Consider the following 21,287-nt stretch of genomic DNA (forward strand, 5'->3'; position numbering starts at 1 on the left):
CCCCCATCCGTCCCTCCCACTTCCAGGCCGCCCCCTGCCTCCGAATTTAAAAAGTCGCGTTGGACTTACAAAATCGGGGTTACGTCGTCCGGCAGTAGCGCTAAAAGCCGTGCAGCCTTGGCCCTTCTCTCGCTGTCTTTCTCTCAGCTCCGGTCCCGCCCTTGCGGAAACAGGAAATGAGGGCGGGACCAGAGCTCAGACTTCGTAAGTCCAACGTGACTTTTTTAATTCGGAGGCAGGGGGCGGCCTGGAAGTGGAAGGGAGGGACGGATGGGGGGACCCTGAAACTGGGAGGGAGGGAGGGAGGGACGGAAATGTTTTTTCCAACATTCCAATGTCTCTGGTGACGTCAGCTGGTGGTTACGAATGCAGCCAGAGACATTGGAACGTTGGAAGTGCAAATTATTATATATATATATATATATATATATATATATATATATATACACACTATACGTTTCATGACTTTTCACACATTAATTATTTAAATGTGTATTTAATGAAGCTATGGAAATCTATTATGTCCTCACCTAATGCAGCAAATAGTGTACTACTGGGGACACGCTACAGCATCAGGTGGTAGTTTTTATATGTGCACATGCTTATTGTGCGCTAAATTATTTTTTATTTTGAAGGAGCATGTCAGGGATGGAGGCTGAGTATTCTTGTACTAACGAGTTGCGAGAACAGGTGATCAAGCAGTTACCTTGTTAACTACAATTTGCCTACATTTGCATTTGGTTTTGAAAATACCATCTACCTTTTCATAACACACACCATAAGACTCCTGAAACACGGCAGCTGAGTCGAGTGGTGACTTTTAATAAAGATTTATACGTTTAAATAAGCGTCTCCCTTGCTGTTTTCTTTGGAAGAGCCAGACTACCCTACTTTTGGATTCTTTTGGTTGGCGTTCATAAGGACTGAGTGTTCCTTCACATTCCGTGGTTGTTTCCTATTGATCTTCATTTGGGACACATTCATTTGTACATCCACAGTCAGGTAAAACTCTGAAGCACACATCTGATTGCACTACGTTGCAAATCATCTATATTATACAATGCCCATATAATCTCCTTTATATAGGGAAAACAAAAAGAGCAGTGAAAATCCGCATAATTGAACACAGAAGTTGTATCAGCTTTTATATCAGAAGTGCCTCTTATGCAACATTGGAACAGTAGCAACCATACATTACTGGCAAGGCCGGTCTTAGCAAGTGCAGGGCCCTGTGCAGACCAATTTGGTGGGGCTCCACCCCATTGATAAGATTATTCCATTTTTAGAAAATTTTTTATTTCTGAAATTTCAAATAAAGACAAATGAAGCTAAACTTGTACAGAAAAACTGATTGAAATAATAAGCACAATGCTATCATGAACCCCCCCCCCCTCCCCAGAAATTCAGTTCAAGTCCACTACAATTAGTAGTTCCAATTCTCATAACAAAGGAGAATAAAGGAAAAATACTAAGAAAGATCCAGTACTTTCAAATTCCCCTATTTTTTAATTTAAAAAGGTTCCTTGGAAATTGATTTTATATGTGCTCTTTTCCTGTCCTAAGCTGAACATGCTTAGAGAAATGCCCCTCTTTCTTGAGGCTACAATGCTATTTCCTTTGGAAACTCAAATTCTCCTAAATACACATGATCTGGCCAGCTTAGCAAGATAAGTACCTTTAGATGGACAATTTTTAGTCTGCCCACTGGGATTCTTTAGGTTTTCAATAACTTTGGGCAAATTAACAGTAAAGTCTGACACTACCAGTGCATTTTTTCTAGCAAAAAAGATGCCGGTACTGAAATGCCAGGCCACCCTTCAGGGGTGGGGTAATCACTGAGGGACCCACCCCACAATAGCCAGGCCCTATGCACCAGTCACAGAATCTATGACAAGGCAGAATGAGTGTGTAGAGCCTGAGATCTTTCATTAAAACTTGGGGACCATGGATCAATTTTAGTAGACAATGGAAAAGGTGCCGGTACTCAGTACCCCCAAGTACCCCATCAAAAAAAGCCCTGGACACTACTAGCCCTCTCCACTTGCCCCTGTCCCCACCCCTCACATACACGCACCACTTTAGCTAACCTCTTGATCTTTTCCTGTCACTGCCCTTCATAAAACACTGAATTTTGACTTAATCACTGATGGGAAAATAATAGACTACTGCAATAGTATTTACCTTTAAAATGGCACAAAAGGGGTTTGAAACTTCCTTCTTCCTTATAAGAAAAGCTATCATCATACCTGGCTTACCTTTGAATGGCAGTGGCACAAACTTGCTCGAGCTCCACTTGACTGTCTTTATTTATTTTTAAGTGGCACTCACTCGCACACCGGCTCACCTCTGACCAGGCTCCTGGCAGCTTTCTCGCTCAGTGACTCCCGCCCGCCAAACAGGAAATACCTCATCAGAAGACGGGACATTGAGCGGGAAGTGAAACGCTGGGGTGAGCCGTCGCTGTAACTCTCTGTCGGGAGCCATGGCTGGCGCTGCAACTGTCTGTCGGGGCTGTTGGTGCAAATGTCGGGGACCGGGGAGGCTGCTGACGGCGGACTCAGCGGGGGGTGGACACCGTGCCGCAACGTGGCAGGAGCGGAGCGGCAGCAGCCGAGCGGGATCATGATGCGGTTGTCCGAGCGGGGGTCGGTCGGAGTGAGGCAGAGTTGAGGCGTGCCGTGCGGGGCCCCCCTAAGCGCCGCCTCTGCCTAAGACCGGCCCTGATTACTGGGTTGTTAGGCTAGCTGCTGGGTTAGCTTTAAGTGGTTTGTTTGAAATAGTCTCCTTAGAATCCAGACTATTTAGAAAGGAAAGGTCCCACTCACTTTCTTTCTGAGAAGTTCTGAGAGAAGAGGACATCTCTATGGGTAAGTGACATTATTTTATTCTGAGCTTGGTAACTTAAAGATTAGTGTTTAAAAGAGGAATTGTAGGATATTGATAAACACAGTTAGAAATTTAAAATAAAAAGAGCAAGCTTTATTAGCTAGTCTCCATACCCTTTTCCCCATAGTTTTAAATATTTAAGTTTCTGCCACAGCTTAAAGATTAGGGTTTAAAAGAGGAATTGTAGGACACTGATAAACACAGATAGAATTAAGAAAAAAAAAGCAAGCAAACTTTATTAGCTAGTCTCCCATACCCTTTTCCCCATAGTTTTTAAAACTTGAAGTTTCTGCCACAGCATTAACAGTTTCTAGAAGGCACAGAAGGGCCCAGTTCAGTCCTCATTCCCATCCACCCCTAGCTCAACTCGTCATTTATAGTCAATTATTCTAATTAAGACACCAAGAGGGCAATTTTTAATTTTCATTAGAATTTGAATTACATTTAATTAGTTTCTAAGAAGCAAACCCTAAATAAATTACAAATTACAACAGTCAAAAGGATCATTATATTCTTCTTATATCCCTAACACCTTAAGAAGTTTTAATTAAATAACTCTATAATACTAAGATGCAGTTAGTAGTCCAGCAGCGAGAGGGGAGCTGTCCAGTTTTTTGCATTGAGTGTCACATGTATGATTATCTTCCAGTTAGTGAGATGTCATATGTGTGTGCTTGATGCAAAGAGCCGCTAGCTCTTAGAGAACGAGTTTGTTCTCTTGAGGCTAAAGTAGCAGACTTGGAGGAGCTGTGGGAGACAGAAAGGTACAGAGAGGAGGCCTATAGGGATGTTTGTAGAGAAGTCCCACCTCCAGTCTGGCAGCCCCTGTGCTGCCTTGGAGGAGGGAGGCCTTCTAAAAGGAGAGCATCACCTTGATGAGGCTGGAAATAATCCTGTAGACAGGACCAGCACACTAAGGAATGCAATATCCTCTCACCTAGGATGTGTCTCCAAGGGCTAATGCCCAGTTGGGAAAGGTTAGGACGGCTGTAGTAGTTGGTGATTCGATTATTAGGTATGTAGATAACTGGGTGGCTCGTGAACATGAGGATCGCCTGGTCACTTGCTTGCCTGGTACGAAGGTGACAGACCTCACGTCACCTAGATAGGGGAGGAGCTGGGAGAAATTTTGGGAGAGAGGCATCCAAATGCAGATGAAATTTAATGTGGACAAATGCAAGGTGATGCACATTGGAAAGAATAATCTGAATCATAGTTACCTGATGCTAGGGTCCAGCTTGGGGGTCAGCACTCCAGGAAAAAGATCTAGGTGTCATTGTAGATAATACACTGAAATCTGATGCTCAGTGTGTGGCAGCGTCCAAAAAAGCAAACAGGATGCTAGGAATTATTAGGAAAGGGATGGTGAATAAGACCGAAAATACGACAATGCCTTTGTACTGTTCCATGGTGTGTCTGCACCTTGAGTATTGCGTTCAGTTCTGGTAGCCATGTCTCAAAAAAGATCTATTGGAATTAGAAAAGGTTCAAAGAAGAGTAATCCAAGGGTATAGGTGTAGTTTGACTGTTTCATTTGGGGGGGGGGGGGGGGGCAAAGGATGGGGCGGAGCATATTAGCATATTCATTTGCATATATATATATATATGTAGTAGTAAATGAATATGCTAATATGGAGGAAGGAAGGGAAAAAGAGCTGGCTTTTTTGGGGAATAACCATAATGAATATGTATGAAGGCAAAATACTGAACTGGAAAGTTAACTCAAGAAGTTAGGGTGGATAGTGTTCATAATGAGCTCCTTTTATTAACGACCATATGTAGTGTGTCATGATTTAGGCTCTACACCCTTTCTGATGTTTTGGTGCCACCTCAGTAAGGCCAACACACAATCTCTCCACTGCAAAACACTATACACAAACTTGTGCAAAAACCCACTCATAACTTTACCAAACCATAACAGCACTAATTTCAAGGATAGGACGAGCTGCAACCTTATGCGTGGAAAGGCAGCACTGTAATTACACGGCGCTCTAAAACACCAGTACACTACCTAATGAGAAAAAAAAAAACCAAAAGGGCTGCAAATACTACACACTAGCAGAATACTGCACCTTGATCACACATGAAAAACACACCACCAAATAAATTGAAAATAAAATACTTTTTTCTACCTTTGTTGTCTGGGTATTTTATTTGCATGTTGGTCTCAGTTTCTTCTGTCTGTCTTCTGCTGTCTTTCCAGTGAGTGCGGTCCATTTGTCCTTTCTCCATTTCCTTCTTATGTTCTTCTATTCCCTCACTGTATCTGTCTCGAACTCGTTTCATCTTTCTCTGTTTTCTGTCTCTCTCCTCAGATTTTTTCTTCTTATTCTTCAGTCCTCCACCTATATTTTGTCCTCCACCTCCCCAGCACCCTCTCTCTCTCCACCGCCATCAATCCCCTCCCTAGCACCCTCTGTTTCCCCTCTCTCTCTCCACTGCCATCAATCCCCCTCCCCAGCACCCTCTGTTTCCCCTCTCTCCCTCTACTGCCATCAATCCCCCTCCCCAGCACCCTCTGTTTCCCCGCTCTCCCTCTGCTGCCATCAATCCCCCTTCCCAGCACCCTGTTTCCCCCCTCTCTCTCTCTCTGCTGCCATCAATCCCCTGCCAGCACCCTCTGTTTCCCCTCTCTCCCTCTGCTGCCATCAATCCCCCTCCCCAGCACCCTCTGATTCCCCTCTCTTCCTCTGCTGCCATCAATCCCCCTCCCCAGCGCCCTCTGTTTCCCCTCTCTCTCTCTCCACTGCCATCAATCCCCCTCCCCAGCACCCTCTGTTTCCCCTCTCTCCCTCTGCTGCCATCAATCCCCCTCCCCAGCACCCTCTGTTTCCCCTCTTTCCCTCCGCTGCCATCAATCCCCTGCCAGCACCCTCTGTTTCCCCTCTCTCCCTCTGCTGCCATCAATCCCCCTCCCCAGCACCCTCTGTTTCCCCTCTCTCCCTCTGCTGCCATCAATCCCCTGCCAGCACCCTCTGTTTCCCCTCTCCCTCTGCTGCCATCAATCCCCCTCCCCAGCACCCTGTTTCCCCTCTCTCTCTCTCCGCTGCCATCAATCCCCTCCCCAGCACCCTCTGTTTCCCCTCTCTCCCTCTGCTGCCATCAATCCCCCTCCCCAGCACCCTCTGTTTCCCCTCTCTCCCTCTGCTGCCATCAATCCCCCTCCCCAGCACCCTGTTTCCCCTCTCTCCCTCTGCTGCCATCAATCCCCCTCCCCAGCACCCTGTTTCCCCTCTCTCCCTCTGCTGCCATCAATCCTCCTCCCCAGCACCCTCTGTTTCTCCTCTCTCCCTCTGCTGCCATCAATCCCCCTCCCCAGCACCCTCTGTTTCCCCTCTCTCCCTCTGCTGCCATCAATCCCCCTCCCCAGCACCTTCTGATTCCCCTCTCTCCCTCTGCTGCCATCAATCCCCCTCCCCAGCACCCTCTGTTTCCCCTCTCTCCCTCTGCTGCCATCAATCCCCCTCCCCAGCACCCTCTGTTTCCCCCCTCTCTCCCTCTGCTGCCATCAATCCCCCTCCCCAGCACCCTCTGTTTCCCCTCTCTCTCTCCACTGCCATCAATCCCCTGCCAGCACCCTCTGTTTCCCCTCTCTCCCTCTGCTGCCATCAATCCCCCTCCCCAGCACCCTGTTTCCCCTCTCTCGCTCTCCGCTGCCATCAATCCCCTGCCAGCACCCTCTGTTTCCCCTCTCTCCCTCTGCTGCCATCAATCCACCTCCCCAGCACCCTGTTTCCCCTCTCTCCCTCCGCTGCCATCAATCCCCCTCCCCAGCACCCTGTTTCCCCTCTCTCTGCTGCCATCAATCCCCTGCCAGCACCCTCTGTTTCCCCTCTCTCTCTCGCTGCTGGCCTGCCGCCATCAATCCCCTTCCCTGACTCCAGAACCCTCCCCCTCTCTCTCTCTCCCTCCCCCCGTCCATCCCCTCCCGAGTCCTCGTGTGCCGATCTCCTGTCCGCGACGCGTGGGCACTCACTGGCCTGAAGCCTTCTGAAGCCTGCCTTCTCCGTCTCCCTCCTGCGCAGCACTGGCAATTCAGTCAGGTAGCATCGGGGCTTCTCTCTCCTCACGCGCGTCCCACCTCTGCGTAAAACAGGAAGTTGCAATAGAGTAGGCGGGACGCGCCTGAGGACAGAGAAGCCCCAATGCTGCCAGAAAGCTGACTGACTGGATCGTTGGTGCTGCGCAGGAGGGAGACGGAGAAGACAGGCTTCAGCAGGCTTCAGGCCAGTGATTGCCCATGCGGACGGGAGAGACGGGCAGACGAGGACTCGGGAGGGAGCAGCGTTGTGCCGGCTCTCTGGCCTTGCGTTTGGGGGGGCAATGCCCCCCTAGTCTACGCCCATGATAAAGGGGATGGAACTCCTCTCGTATGAGGAAAGGCTAAAGAGGTTAGGGCTCTTCAGCTTGGAAAAGAGACAAATGAGGAGAGATATGATTGAGGTCTACAAAATCCTGAGTGGTGTAGAACGAGTAGAAGTAAATTGATTTTTTTTTAACTTGTTCCAAAAGTACAAAGACTAGGGGACACTCAAGGAAGTTACATGAAAATACTTTAAAAACAAATACGTGGAAATATTTTTTCACTCGACGAATAGTTAAGCTCTGGATCTATTTGCCACTGGATGTTGTAACAGCGGTTAGTGTATCTGGGTTTCAAAATATCGCCACCCAAAGATGTACTCCACATTTAGTAATTTCAATTGTGATGATAATGTAGTGAAGAAACCAGGATCATCAATATTGGGTGCATAAGCACTGAGCAGAGCAAATCTTGGTTTAGAAATTTGTATAGTCTTCCTTCAGAATTGTGTAGCTGTGAAATAACAGAGTACAATAGGGATTTGGCTAGAAGAATTTCTACACCATTCTTTTTCTCTGAGGCAGGAGAAAAAACACATTCATTCACCCAGTCCTTCAGCTGATGAGAAATGGTTTCCTGCATAAAGACTACGTCGAGATGAAAATTTTTGAAATAAAGGAGTTTTTTTTTCCTTTAATTGGGTGGGATACTACTACTACTACTACTTATCATTTCTATAGCACTACTAGATGTACACAGCGCTGTACACTTGAACATGAAGAGGCAGTCCCTGCTCGACAGAGCTTACAATCTAATTAGGACAGACAAACAGGACAAATAAGAGATAAGGGAATATTAAAGTGAGTATGATAAAATAAGGGTTCTGAACAAGTGAATAAGGGTTAGGAGTTAAAAGCAGCATCAAAAAGGTGGGCTTTTAGCTTAGATTTGAAGACGGCCAGAAATGGAGCTTGACGTACCGGTTCAGGAAGTCTATTCCAGGCATATGGTGAAGCAAGATAAAAGGAAAGAAGTCTGGAGTTAGCGGTGAAGGAGAAGGGTGCAGATAAGAGAGGTTTACCCAGTGAACGGAGTTCCCGAGGAGGATTGTAGGGAGAGATGAGAGGTACTGAGGAGCTGCAGAGTGAATGCACTTATAGGTCAATAAGAGGAGTTTGAACTGTATGCGGAAACGGATAGGAAGTCAGTGAAGTGACTTGAGAGGGCTAATATGAGCATAACGACACTTGCAGAATATTAGTCGTGCAGTAGAATTTTGAACACATTGAAGAAGAGAGTAGCATGGAGGGGCATAATTAAACGGGGGCGCCCATCTCCGGGGACAGCCCCGGTAAGGGGCGGAGCCAACTGTATTATCGAACAAGATGGGCGGCCATCTTTCGTTTCGATAATACGGTCGGGGCTGGCCAAATCGCAACACTTAGGTCAACCTTAGAGATGGTCCACCTAAATGTTGAGATCGCCAGACTTAGAGATGGCTGGCCTCTGTTTTCGCCGATAATGGAAACCGAAGCCGGCCATCTCAAAAATGACCAAATCCAAGCCATTTGGTCCTGGGAGGAGCCAGCATTCCTAGTGCACTGATCCCCCCTCACATGCCAGGACACCAACCGGGCACCCTAGGGGGCACTGCAGTGGACTTCAGAAATTGCTCCCAGGTACATAGCTCCCTTACCTTGGGTGCTGAGGCCCCCAACCCCCCCCCCCAAAACCCACTACCCACAACTGTACAACAGTACCATAGCCCTTAAAGGGTAAAGGGGGGCACCTACATGTGGGTATAGTGGGTTTCTGGTTGGTTTTGGAGGGCTCACATTTACCACCACAAGTGTAACAGTAGGGGGGTTGGGCCTGGGTCCACCTGCCTGAAGTGCACTGCACCCAATAAAAACTGCTCCAGGGACCTGCATAGTGCTGTGATGGAGCTGGGTATGACATTTGAGGCTGGCATAGAGGCTGGCAAAAAATGTTTGTAATTTTTTTTTTGATGGGAGGGGGTTGGTGACCACTGGAGGAGTAAGGGGAGGTGATCCTCAATCCCCTCCGGTGGTCATCTGGTCAGTTTGGGCACCTTTTCAAGGCTTGGTCATGAACAAAAAGACACCAAGTAAAGTCGGCCAAATGCTCGTCAGGGCTGCCCTTTTTTCCATTATTGGCCGAGGACGGCCATCTCGCCCCCTTGAACTTTGGCCCTCCCTGCGACGGAAAGCAGTTGAGGCTGGCTAAAATCGGCTTTCGATTATTCCGATTTGGCTGCCCTTAGGAGAAGGGCACCCATCTCCCGATTTGTGTCAGAAGATGGGCGCCCTTCTCCTTCGAAAATAAGCTGGATAGTAACATAGTAGATGACGGCAGAGAAAGACATGCACGGTCCATCCAGTCTGCCCAACAAGATAACTCATATGTGCTACTTTTTGTTGTTTGCCTGACCTTGATTAGTATCTGCCATTTTCATGGCACAGACCGTAGAAGTCTGCCCAGCACTAGCCCCGCCTCCCAACCACCAGCCCCGCCCCCCCACCAGCTCTGCCACCCAATCTCTGCTAAGATTCTGAGGATCCATTCCTTCTGAACAGGATTCCTTTATGTTTATCCCACGCATTTTTGAATTCCGTTACCGTTTTCATCTCCACCACCTCCCGCGGGAGGTCATTCGAAGTATCCACCACTCTCCCTGTGAAAAAATACTTCCTGACATTTTTCTTGAGTCTACCCCCCCCCCCCCCCCCCCCTCAATCTCATTTCATGTCCTCTGGTTCTACCGCCTTCCCATCTACGGAAAGGTTCGTTTGCAGATTAATACCTTTCAAATATTTGAACGTCTGTATCATATCACCCCTGTTTCTCCTTTCCTCCAGGGTATACATGTTCAGGTCAGCAAGTCTCTCCTCATACGTCTTGTAACGCAAATCCCATAACATTCTCGTAGCTTTTGTTTGCACCACTTCAATTCTTTTTACATCATTAGAAAGATACGGCCTCCAAAACTGAACACAATACTCCAGGTGGGGCCTCACCAATGACTTATACACAGGGCCGGTCTTAGCAAGTGCAGGACCCTGTGCAGACCAATTTGGTGGGGCCCCATCCTAGCCCCGCCCCTGCCCTAGCCCCGCCCCATTGATAAGATTATTCAATTTTTAGAAAATTTTTTATGAAATTTCAAATAAAGACAAATGAAGCTAAACTTCTACAGAAAAACTGATTGAAATAAATAAGCACAATGCTATCATGAACTCCCCCTCCCCAGAAATTATTCAGTTCAAGTCCACTACAATTAGTAGTTCCAATTCTCATAACCCTGGGGGGTCAGAGGTGTGGACGCACAATCACTCCACTGCAAAACACTATACACAAACTTGTGCAAAAACACACTCATAACCTTACCAAACCATAACAGCACTAATGCCAAGGACAGGACGAGCTACAACCTTATGCTTGGAGGCAGAACTGTAATTACACCAGGCTCTAAAACACCAATACACTACCTTGTGGAAAAAAAAAAAAACAAAAAGGGCTGCAAATACTACACACTAGCAGGATACTGCACCTTGATCACACATGAAAAACACATGACACAACAGATATGAAGGCAAAATACTGAACTGGAAAGTTACCTCAAGAAGTCAGACTCAGCATGCAGCAATACTAGAAAAATTGAAACTTACATGCAAAATATCACAGATGCACATTTCCAAAAACTGACATATTCCAATTAATAAATTCTGAATAAAATGCTTTTTTCTACCATTGTTGTCTGATCATTTAGTTTTTCTATTCGCTTTGGTCCCAGTGTCTTCTGTTTTATGCAGTGTCTTCTTTCCATTTGATATTTTTTTTCTCTCACCGTGTCCACCATTCTCCTGTGTCCTTATGTGTCCTGTCTACCATCTGTAGCCCTGTCCCTATCCTTTCTCCAGTTTCAGCATCTGCCTTCCGATCCAGCCCTTAAATTCAGCAATTTCCCATCCATCCATATCCAGCAATTCTCCTCTCTCCCCTGCCCTCCCCTCCATGTCCAGCAATTTCTCCTCTCTCCCTGGGCCCTGCCCTCCCATCCATGCTCCTCTTTCCCCTGCCCACGTCCATCCATCCATATTAAACAATTTCTACCTCTCTCCCTGGGCCCTGCAATCCCATCCATGTCCATCCATTCTCCTCTGACCCCTGCCCACCTCCATCCATCCATATTAAGCAATTTCTCCTCTCTCCCTGGGCCCTGCCCTCCCATCCATGTCCATCGATGCTCCTCTCTCCCCTTCCCCCTCCATCTTTCTAACATAGTAACATAGTAAATGACGGCAGGTAAAGACCTGTACGGTCCATCCAGTCTGCCCAACAAGATACACTCATTTTACATGGTATGTGATACTTTATATATACCTGAGTTTGATTTGTTATTGCCTTTCTCAGGGCACAGACCGTAGAAATCTACCCAGCACTGTTCTTGTACTAAGTTCTGAAGCTAACATCGAAGCCCCTTAAATTTACACTCCAGCCCATCCCATATCTATTGTGAACCATGATGCCTCATATGAGTCACTCAAAAGGATGCGAAACAGCCAAGAATGTTTTCAAGCTGTTTTTCATTGCTCAGGCCACAAAGGAGAAAGAAATTTGTCCTCCCCGTCTCAACCTGATTGATTTGATTTTAAAAAAATATGGTAGCCACCAACGGTTGGGAGATAGCCAGTGGTGTCAAAACGAGAATATGCAGGCCAGCAATGAAATTTTCTTCAGGTTGATTAACACTGCTAAAACCATAACTCACAAAATGCTATTTCATTTATGACATTAAAGATTAAAATAAATGATCTACAAGCCAAGTCCTTTCTCCTTACTGAAGTGTTAATGCTGCCTCAGTACAGGACAAAATTTACAACCTCAGGTACAATTAAAAATCAGGACAGAAATGCATAATTATGCAGCTGAAGATTGCTAATTACTGCCTCTTAATGTATAAAAATATGATTCCTTAATAGTTCAATGCAGTTGTAAAACAAGCATACTTCCAACTCTATACAGACAGTCCACATATCCGATCAGATACCGCATACAATTCAAGCTTCTCCTTCTTACCTACAAATGCACTCAGTCTGCAGCCCCTCATTACCTCTCTACCCTCATCTCCCCTTACGTTCCCGCCCAAAACCTCCGCTCACAGGACAAATCCCTCCTCTCAGTACCCTTCTCTACCACCGCCAATTCCAGGCTTCGCCCATTCTGCCTCGCCTCACCCAATGCTTGGAATAAACTTTCTGAGCCCTTACACCAAGCCCCCTCCCTACCCATCTTCAAATCCTTACTCAAAGCCCACCTCTTCAATATTGCTTTCGGCACCTAACCTTTTATACCTTTCAGGAAATCTAGACTGCCCATTTTGATGACCCCTACTTGTCTGACTGTACATTTTATCCTTTAGATTGTAAGCTCTTTGAGCAGGGACTGTCCTTTTATGTTAAATTGTACAGCGCTGCGTAACTCTAGTAGCGCTTTAGAAATGTCAAATAGTAGTAGTAGTAGTAAGTTATTTACTGAGGATAGTGTTATGCAAACTATTATACCATACAATGTTTATTATACAAAACAAAAAATAAACATTTAGGTCGGGCAGGGAAAGGAGCTGTTAGCAAACACCCATTCTAATACAATTCCCTTTTTGACATGCCAACATAGGTATATTTGAAATTGTGTGAAAGGGTATATGCATCAGATTGTTTTTTTTTTTTTAATGAATGCAGCCAGAGAGAAGGTAGTATGAAAAACTACCCTGATATGCTGGAAATCTAACAAAAATATGCCGTCATAGTACAGACTATCATTTCCCACCTGTTTGTAATTAATATGTGTCAGTCCTGGGCAAGATAGGCAGAAAGTCCAAAAGAACAGTTTTAAACACTAAGCAACGTGCTATCTTCTATCACGTCAGGTAAAGAGATTTGCTTGTAAGTGGAAGCTCCAGTTATTTAGCAGAGGAAGTCACGAAGAGAATCAGTACGATAAAAGTGGTGGTGGTTAGTAGAGATGGGGGTGGGGGTGGGGAGGGTAGTGCAGGGTTAGCATTAATGGGCAGGAGGATATGGGCATAAGTAGCGAGCGGAGAACACCGAGGCAACCCTCTCCCGTCGCCTCATTTACTGAATTTCCCCTTCTATTCTTTTTCTCCTCCCTCTTTATTAAATGAACGTCAATTTCTCCTCACTTCAGCACTGCTGCACGATCCGCTAAGCCGCCAGCTATCTATCCATCTATCTATATCCAGCAATTCTCCTCCCTTCCCTCCATGCCCAGCAAAATCGTTTAAATTTACCTCATTTACAACAGCTGTGCAGTGGAGCTTCAGTGAAAGCGCTGCCCGACGTCTCTCACCACTGCCTTCGCTTCATTCATTCATTCCCTCTCAGACTCAGTGTCCCGCCCTCACAAGGAAATGATGTCAGAAGAAGGCGGGGCACTGAGTCTGGGAATGAACGAGCGAAGGGAAGGCAGTGGTGAGAGACGTCAGGCAGCACTTTCACTGACACAGCTGCTGTGACGTCGGAGATGAGTCGGACTCGCGATCGCGACGCGAAGTAAACGGAGCGCCGAGATGGAGCGGAGGAGGCTGATCGAGGTGTGCCGCGTGGGGCCCCCTTAAGCGCGAGGCCCTATGCGGCCGTCTCGGTCGCCTCGGTCTAAGACCGGCCCTGCTTATACAGGGGCATCAACACTTCCTTTCTTCCGCTGGTCGCACCTCTCTCTATACAGCCTAGCAACCTTCTAGCTACGGCCAACGCCTTGTCACACTGTTTGGTTGCCTTCAGATCCTCAGATACTATCACCCCAAGATCCCTCTCCCCGTCCGTGCATATCAGACTCTCACTGCCTAACACATACGTCTCCCGTAGATTTCTACTCCCTAAGTGCATCACTTTGCATTTATTCGCATTAAATTTTAATTGCCAAACCTTAGACCATTCTTCTAGCTTCCACAGATCCTTTTTCATGTTTTACACTCCCTCTCGGGTGTCCACTCTGTTACAAATCTTAGTATCGTCCACAAAAAGGCAAACTTTACTTTCTAATCCTTCGGCAGTGTTACTCATAAATATATTGAACAGAATCGGCTAAGTGGGGAGACCTGTGAAAAGTAAGGTGCAATAGTCTATGTGAGAGGTGATAAGAATGTGGATGAGGGTTCTGGTTGTGTGCTCAGAAAGGAAAAGGCGAATTTTGGTGATATTATAGAGAAAGAAACGACAGGTTTTAGCAGTCTGCTGAGTATGTGCAGAGAAAGAGAGGGAGGAGTCGAAGATGACCCCAAGGTTACAAGCTGATCAGACAGGAAGGATGAGAGTGTTATCCACAGAAATAGAGAATGGGGGGAGGAAGAGAAGTTGGTTTAGGGGGAAAGATAAGAAGCTCAGTCTTGGTCATGTTTAGTTTCAGATGGCACCGAGACATCCAGGCAGCAATGTCAGACAGGCAGGCTGATACTTTGGCCTGGATTTCGACTGTGATTTCTGATGTGGAGAGGTAGATCTGGGAGTCATCAGCATAAAGTTGATACTGAAAACCATGGGATGAGATCAGAGTACCAAGGGAAGAAGTATAGATGGAGAAAAGAAGAGGTCCCAGGACAGATCCCTGAGGTACACTAACTGACAGTGGGATAGACGTAGAGGAGGATCCACTAGAGTATACACTAAAGGTACGCTGGGAGAGATAAGAAGAAAACCAGGAAAGAACAGGATACTCCTTTTACATTCAATGAAAGAACATTCAGCCCCTTAGCTATGAAAAATGAAAAGAAGAAAAGCTAAGGTATAAAACTTTAAGATATATCCATAGTATAACTGTGTTAGCAAAAAAGAAAAAGAATCTTGAAAAACAACATTTTACTGTAGTGCTATTATAAATTTAAGCAGATGATATCCTCCATCACAAATAATATGTTGTACATTTAGAAAACACTGGAAAAAGCAGCAACACCATCATGCCCGCACTCTCAAGTAGAGGAAAAATGGGGGGTCAAGGTAGAGGATGGTATAAGGAGTAAGGCAGAAGCTCCCATTTGACTCGCATGTTATATGAAGCACAATCCAGGCAGCTAATGAAATTAGTCATAATGTTGGCATTCCCGATGATTCCTGTTCGTCGAGAAATATTTCCAGTAGAACTTTGTCAGTAAATGATTTTGTGGTAGTGCAGTATGGTCCAGAGAAAAAAGCCCAAATTTAGCTTTAGGAGATTGTAGCCTAGGCCGCAGGGCTAGGAAACACACTTTTCAACCATGCTTTTAGCAGTCACCAATAAATATAATCTTGTTAGCATTCCATAAGAGGTTCTTTTTAGACTTTACAACTTCCATAACTTCCAACACTTGGAGAATCTTAAAACCTTACATATTTTGAGTTGTGGGAGTGTTTGCGAGGCACTGTGGTGGGCGGGGATCATATGGGCCCTTTCTACTTTCATATGAAAAGTCATAAGTAAATATAAGTACATAAGTGTTGCCATACTGGGACAGAGCGAAGGTTCATCAAGCCCAGTGTCCTGTTTCCAACAGTGGCCAATCCAGGTCACAAGTACCTGGCAAGATCCCAAAACAGTACAATACATTTTATGCTGCTTATCCTAGAAATAAGCAGTGGATTTTCCCAAGTCCATTTTAATAATGGGTTACAGACTTTTCTTTTAGGAAGCTGTCCAAACCTTTTTTTTAAACCCCGCTAAGCTAACTGCTTTTACCACATTCTCTGGCAACAAATTCCAGAGTTTAATTACACAATGAGTGAAGAAATATTTTTTCCAATTTGTTTTAAATGTTCTACTTTGTAGTGTCATTGCGTGCCCCCTCCATAATAAGTCAGTGATATTAAAGATGGAAAGAAAATGTCCACAAATTTTAGAGCATTATCCTTTTCAACCCCTTCGGGGAAGCCAAATATTCTATGCCTGCTTCAATTGCTGGAGTCTTCAATGGCTGCCTGCTTATCCATCATAGCTTTTTTTAAACTTACGGTTTACGACAAGTTCACCTTCAATAACACTGATTCTGGACTCTGCTTCTGATATCCTGTTGTACACAGTATTCGAGGTGCAGTCACACCATAGAGTGATACAAGCATATTATAGTATCCTCATTTTTGTTTTCCATTCCTTTCCTAATAATACCGAGCATTCTGTTTGCTTTCTTAGCCACCGCTGCACACTGAGCAGAGGGTTTCAATGTATCATCAGAGACGACATCTAGATCTCTTTCCCGGTTGGTGACTCCTAATGTGGAACCTTGCACCATGTAGTTATAGTTCGGGTTCCTCTTTTCCACATGCATCATTTGCACTTGCTCACATTAAATGTCATCTGCCATTTGGATGCACAGTCTAACAGACTCGTAAGGTCCTCTTATAATTTTTCACAATCCTCTTGCAATTTAACTACTTTGAACAACTTTGTGTCGTCAGCAAATTTAATTATCTGAATAGTTACTCCCATCTCTAGATTACTACTACTACTATTAAACATTTCTATAGCACTACTAGACTTATGCAGCGCTGTACAAATTAACATGAAAAGACAGTCCCTGCTCAACAGAGCTTACAATCTAAATTGGACAGACGAACAGACAGCTAGGGGTGGGGAAATTGCAGTGCTAGGGGTGATAAGTGAGGGTGTTGAGTAAGAGAGTCATGGTTAGGAGTCAAAAGCAGTAGATCATTTATAAATATTTTAACAAGAAGCAGTCTCCACTATCTACCCTTCTCCATTGAGAATACTGACCATTTAGCCCTACTCTCTGTTTTCTATCTTTTAACGAGTTTTTAATCCACAATAGAATACTACCTCCTATCCCATTTTCTCTGGAGTCTTTCATGAGGTACTTTGTCAAATGCCTTTTGAAAATCCAGATACAAAAGCAGGCTTATTTTCGAAAGAGAAGAGTGTCCATCTTTCAACACAAATCGGGAGATGGGTGTCCTTCTCTCAGGGTCGCCCAAATCGGCATAATTGAAAGCCGATTTTGGGCATCCCCAACTGCTTTCCATTGCGGGGACGACCAAAGTTCCCAGGAGCGTATCGGAGGTGGGACTGGGGTGTGCCTAACAGATGGGCGTCCTCGAGTGATAATGGAAAAAAGGAGGGCGTCCCTGAGGAGCACTTGGGCGACTTTACTTGGTCCATTTTTTTTCTTACGACCAAGCCTCAAAAAGGTGCCCAAACTGACCAGATGACCACCGGAGGGAATCGGGGATGACCTCCCCTGACTCCCATAGTGGTGACTAACCCCCTCCCACCCTGAAAAAAACAACTTTAAAAACTTTTTTTGCCAGCCTGAAATGTCATACTCGGGTCCATCGCAGCAGTATGCATGTCCCTGGGGGGGGGGGGGGGGGGGGGGTATGTGTGTGTCAGCGGAGGCATAGCGAAGGCGTGGACGTCCTTCTTTCAAACATTTTGATTGTCCTGAACTGCCCCCCCCCCCTCACAGGGATGGCCAAATTTCAAGGGAGTGGAGTTGAGAAGTGGCCTAGTGGTTAGAGCACTGGTCTTGCAATCCAGATGTGGCTGGTTCAAATCCCACTGCTGCTACTTGTCATCCAAAATCAAAATAAATAAATAAAGGGGGTATTGCAAAGGCATGGATGTCCTTCTCACAGAAACATCCACATTTTGGACGTCCTCAACTGCTGTTTCAGGGACGGAGGCATAGCAAAGGTGCCTAACACTTAGACATCCTTTAATCATACTCAAAAAAAAAAAAGACGTCCCTGACGAGCACTTGGACGTTTTCACCTGGACTTGTGTGTTTTTTAAGGTTGTAGATGGCTATAGCCATCTTTGGCATGCACAGAGCAGCCACCTATAACGCTTGGCTGCTCTGTACTGGCTTCCCCTCCTTAGGAAAGAAATCGTGTGCAAATGAGCTAACAGCAAGCAGCTCATTTGCATGTGATTTCCTTCATGCATTCCTGTTCCTTTCCAAATTGCTAAGGGATCGGTAAGGGAAGGGCTTTTTCCGTTCAGTTAGTCCACTGCAGTGCCCCCTAGGGTGCCCAGTTGGTGTCCTGGCATGATAGGGGGACCAGTGCACTACAAATGCTTGCTCCTCCCACGACCAAATGAGTTGGATTTGGTCGATTTTGAGATGGGTGTCCTCGGTGTCTATTATCGCCGAAAACCGGGGACGACCATCTCTAAGGTCGACCTAAATGTTGAGATTTGGGCGTCCCTGACCGTATTATCGAAATGAAAGATGGATGCCCATCTTGTTTCGATAATACGGGTTTCCCCACCCCTTCGCCAGGACGTCCTGCGAGGACATCCTCAGGAAAACTTGGGCACCCCATTCGATTATGCCCGTCAATATCAACCAGCTCACCTTTATCTACATGTTTGTTCACCCCTTCAAAGAAATGTAGTAGTTTGGTGAGGCAACATTTCCTTTCACTAAATCCAAGTTGGTTTGGTCTCATTAATCCATGCTTTTGAATATGCTCTGTAATTTGTTCTTTATAATAGTCTCTACCATTTTGCCTGGCCCTGATGTCAGGCTCACCGGACTATAATTTCTCGGATCACCTCTGGAACCTTATTTAAAAGTCAGCATTACATTGGCCATCCTTCCAATCTTACTGTACCATGCTTGATTTTAATGATAAATGACATATTTTGACATATTACTAACAATAGTTCTGCAAGATCATTTTTCAATTCTATCAGTACTGTGGGATGAGAACCATCTGGTCCAATTGAATATCAACTCTATAGTACTTTCTAAAGACAGGGATTTTTTTTTCTTTTGGTTAGAGATGAGAGTTTCTATATGTCATATGTTGTTTTCTCCATGATTTCCTGTGAAGACAGGTTCATAATTGTTTGAGATGTTTAAATAAGGTCAAGTAGTGATTGAGGTATGAGTAAGCGTCTTTAGTTGCTTGTCCTTGCTTTGCAGTAATGTACAATGAACAGGATTTGTACACTTCTTTCACCCATTTCAAGGTACTGGTGATGTTAGCAGTGTGATTTCAAATATCCACACAGGGAATAATAAACTTCATGTATATTGCAATGAAGCTGAAAGTTACAATCCTAGGCAGCAGACATAAAATTGCATCAGGGTTCCAAAACAGCCAACATTGTGATGGATTTTGGGCATTCTTGGAGCAAATATGAGAAAAGAATTGAGTGGTGTGGTGGAAAACCTGAGCACAAGTGAAGTCAGTATTTGGTTGTATTTGGAAATTTTATCTGCACATTTGTCAAGAGGATGGATCTAAATTGGGGTATTTTTAAACTTTTTCTGCTATGATGTTGTATGTGTTATTTGGATTTGCTCGTACCTTTTGTGAACTGCAGTCAGGTATCCCTCTGTCACTGGAGGGCTCACAATCTAATTTAGTACCTGAGGTAATGGAGTGTTAAGTGACTTGCCCAAGATCGCAAGGAGCAGCAACAGGTTTTAAACCAGGCACCCCTGGATATCAAGCCTTCTCTAATCACTAGGCTACTCCTCCACTCCAGTGTTCTGTACTGCATGAAGAAGATGGCTGCATAAAACCCTGAATGAATAAAGAGGGCGTAATCAACTTTTTCAGGTTATGCATAGGGTTTGTTTGCTTTTTAATGTATAGTCCAAATAAAAATGATGATTTGAAGCAATTTTTCTTTAATCTCACACAAGGATGATTCAACTTCTGTATGCTTGAATACAAAGTAGCGACTAAAGCCCTTACTGCACAATACAATGCATTTGGAGGGAAATTCTATAATTGGATACTTACTAAAAACACAGGTTATGACTATCTCAAGGTGCCTACTTTACTTCATAAAATACCAGGGCAAGTGACCAAAAGCATTCTTACTTTCAAGGTGCATATACTTACATCTGTCCTATACCTGGTGCAAATGCCTGCACCTAGATGTGAGCTTGGACATGTGTGAATAATAGTATTCTATAATTTGCATGCCTACTTTTGTTCTCCATATATAGTCTGCCCAAACTCCACTCATGTACATGCCCACCAGCAAAGCACTTGACATCAAATCATGGTATATACTTTTCTGCTAATCACTATTCAATAAGAAGTTATTTACATATAAGTAGGCACTTATGCAAGTAAATGACTTAAATATCACCATTTATAGGCCTTCTTGCTGCTAACAACTCTTGCTGCTCCTTATATAATTACCCTCTTGTGTGAAATGCCATACACACTATTCTATTGAATTATAGAGAAGGGCAATGAAAATGATAAAGGGGATGGAATGACTTCCCTATGAAGAAAGGCTAAAGCAGCTAGGTCTCTTCAGCTTGGAGAAAAGATGACTGAGGGGGAAATATGATAGAGGTCTATAAAATAATGAGTAGAGTAGAATGGGTAGATGTAAATCTCTTGTTTAATCTTTCAAAAATACTAGGACTAGGGGGCATGCAATGAAGCTACAAAGTAGTAAATTTAAAACAAATCAGAGAAGATATTTCTTCACTCAGCATGTAATTAAACTGTGGAATTTTTTGCCAGAAAATGTAGTGAAAGCAGTTAGCGGGTGGATGGCTTCCTAAAGGAAAAGTCCATAGACCATTATTAAGATGGACTTGGGGAAAATCCACTGCTTATTCTAGGATAAGCAGCATAAAATGTATTGTACTGTTTTGGGATCTTGCCAGGAACTTGTGAAATGGATTGGCCACTGTTGGAAACAGGTTGCTGGGCTTTATGGACCTTCAGTCTGTCCGGGTATGGCAATACTTATGTACTTATGTAATATTAAAAGACCTTTATTACATTCAGTGCAAAGTCAAGCTATTTGTTTTGATTAGCTGCTAATTTGGCACAGTGCAACATCTCACATATGGTTGTATTTCTTTTCGGTCTCATGAGCCAACTAAGTAAGAGATTGTGTTGCATTTATTTCAAAATCCTATCTGCATTCAATCAGTTATGCTGCCTGATTTAATATCCTGCTTTGAAAAATAAGACTTCAGGGTTTCTACTATCATAAAATGAAGTACAAGAAAATAGTTTTTAGCAAATTACTTTCAGCTACTGTGAATTATTAAATATGCTGTTGATGTACACTTCACTTCAGAATG

The 21,287-nt window shown here is 44.6% G+C and overlaps 1 protein-coding gene across 1 annotated transcript in view; it reads left to right on the plus strand.

The window, feature by feature from the left end:
* CD109 (CD109 molecule) overlaps window positions 1-21,287 on the plus strand; it is a 538,537-nt gene that overhangs the window by 460,339 nt on the left and 56,911 nt on the right. The gene's annotated exons all lie outside the window — the stretch shown is intronic.

This window comes from Microcaecilia unicolor, chromosome 3 (assembly GCF_901765095.1).
Source record: "Microcaecilia unicolor chromosome 3, aMicUni1.1, whole genome shotgun sequence".
NCBI classification, from domain to species: domain Eukaryota; kingdom Metazoa; phylum Chordata; class Amphibia; order Gymnophiona; family Siphonopidae; genus Microcaecilia; species Microcaecilia unicolor.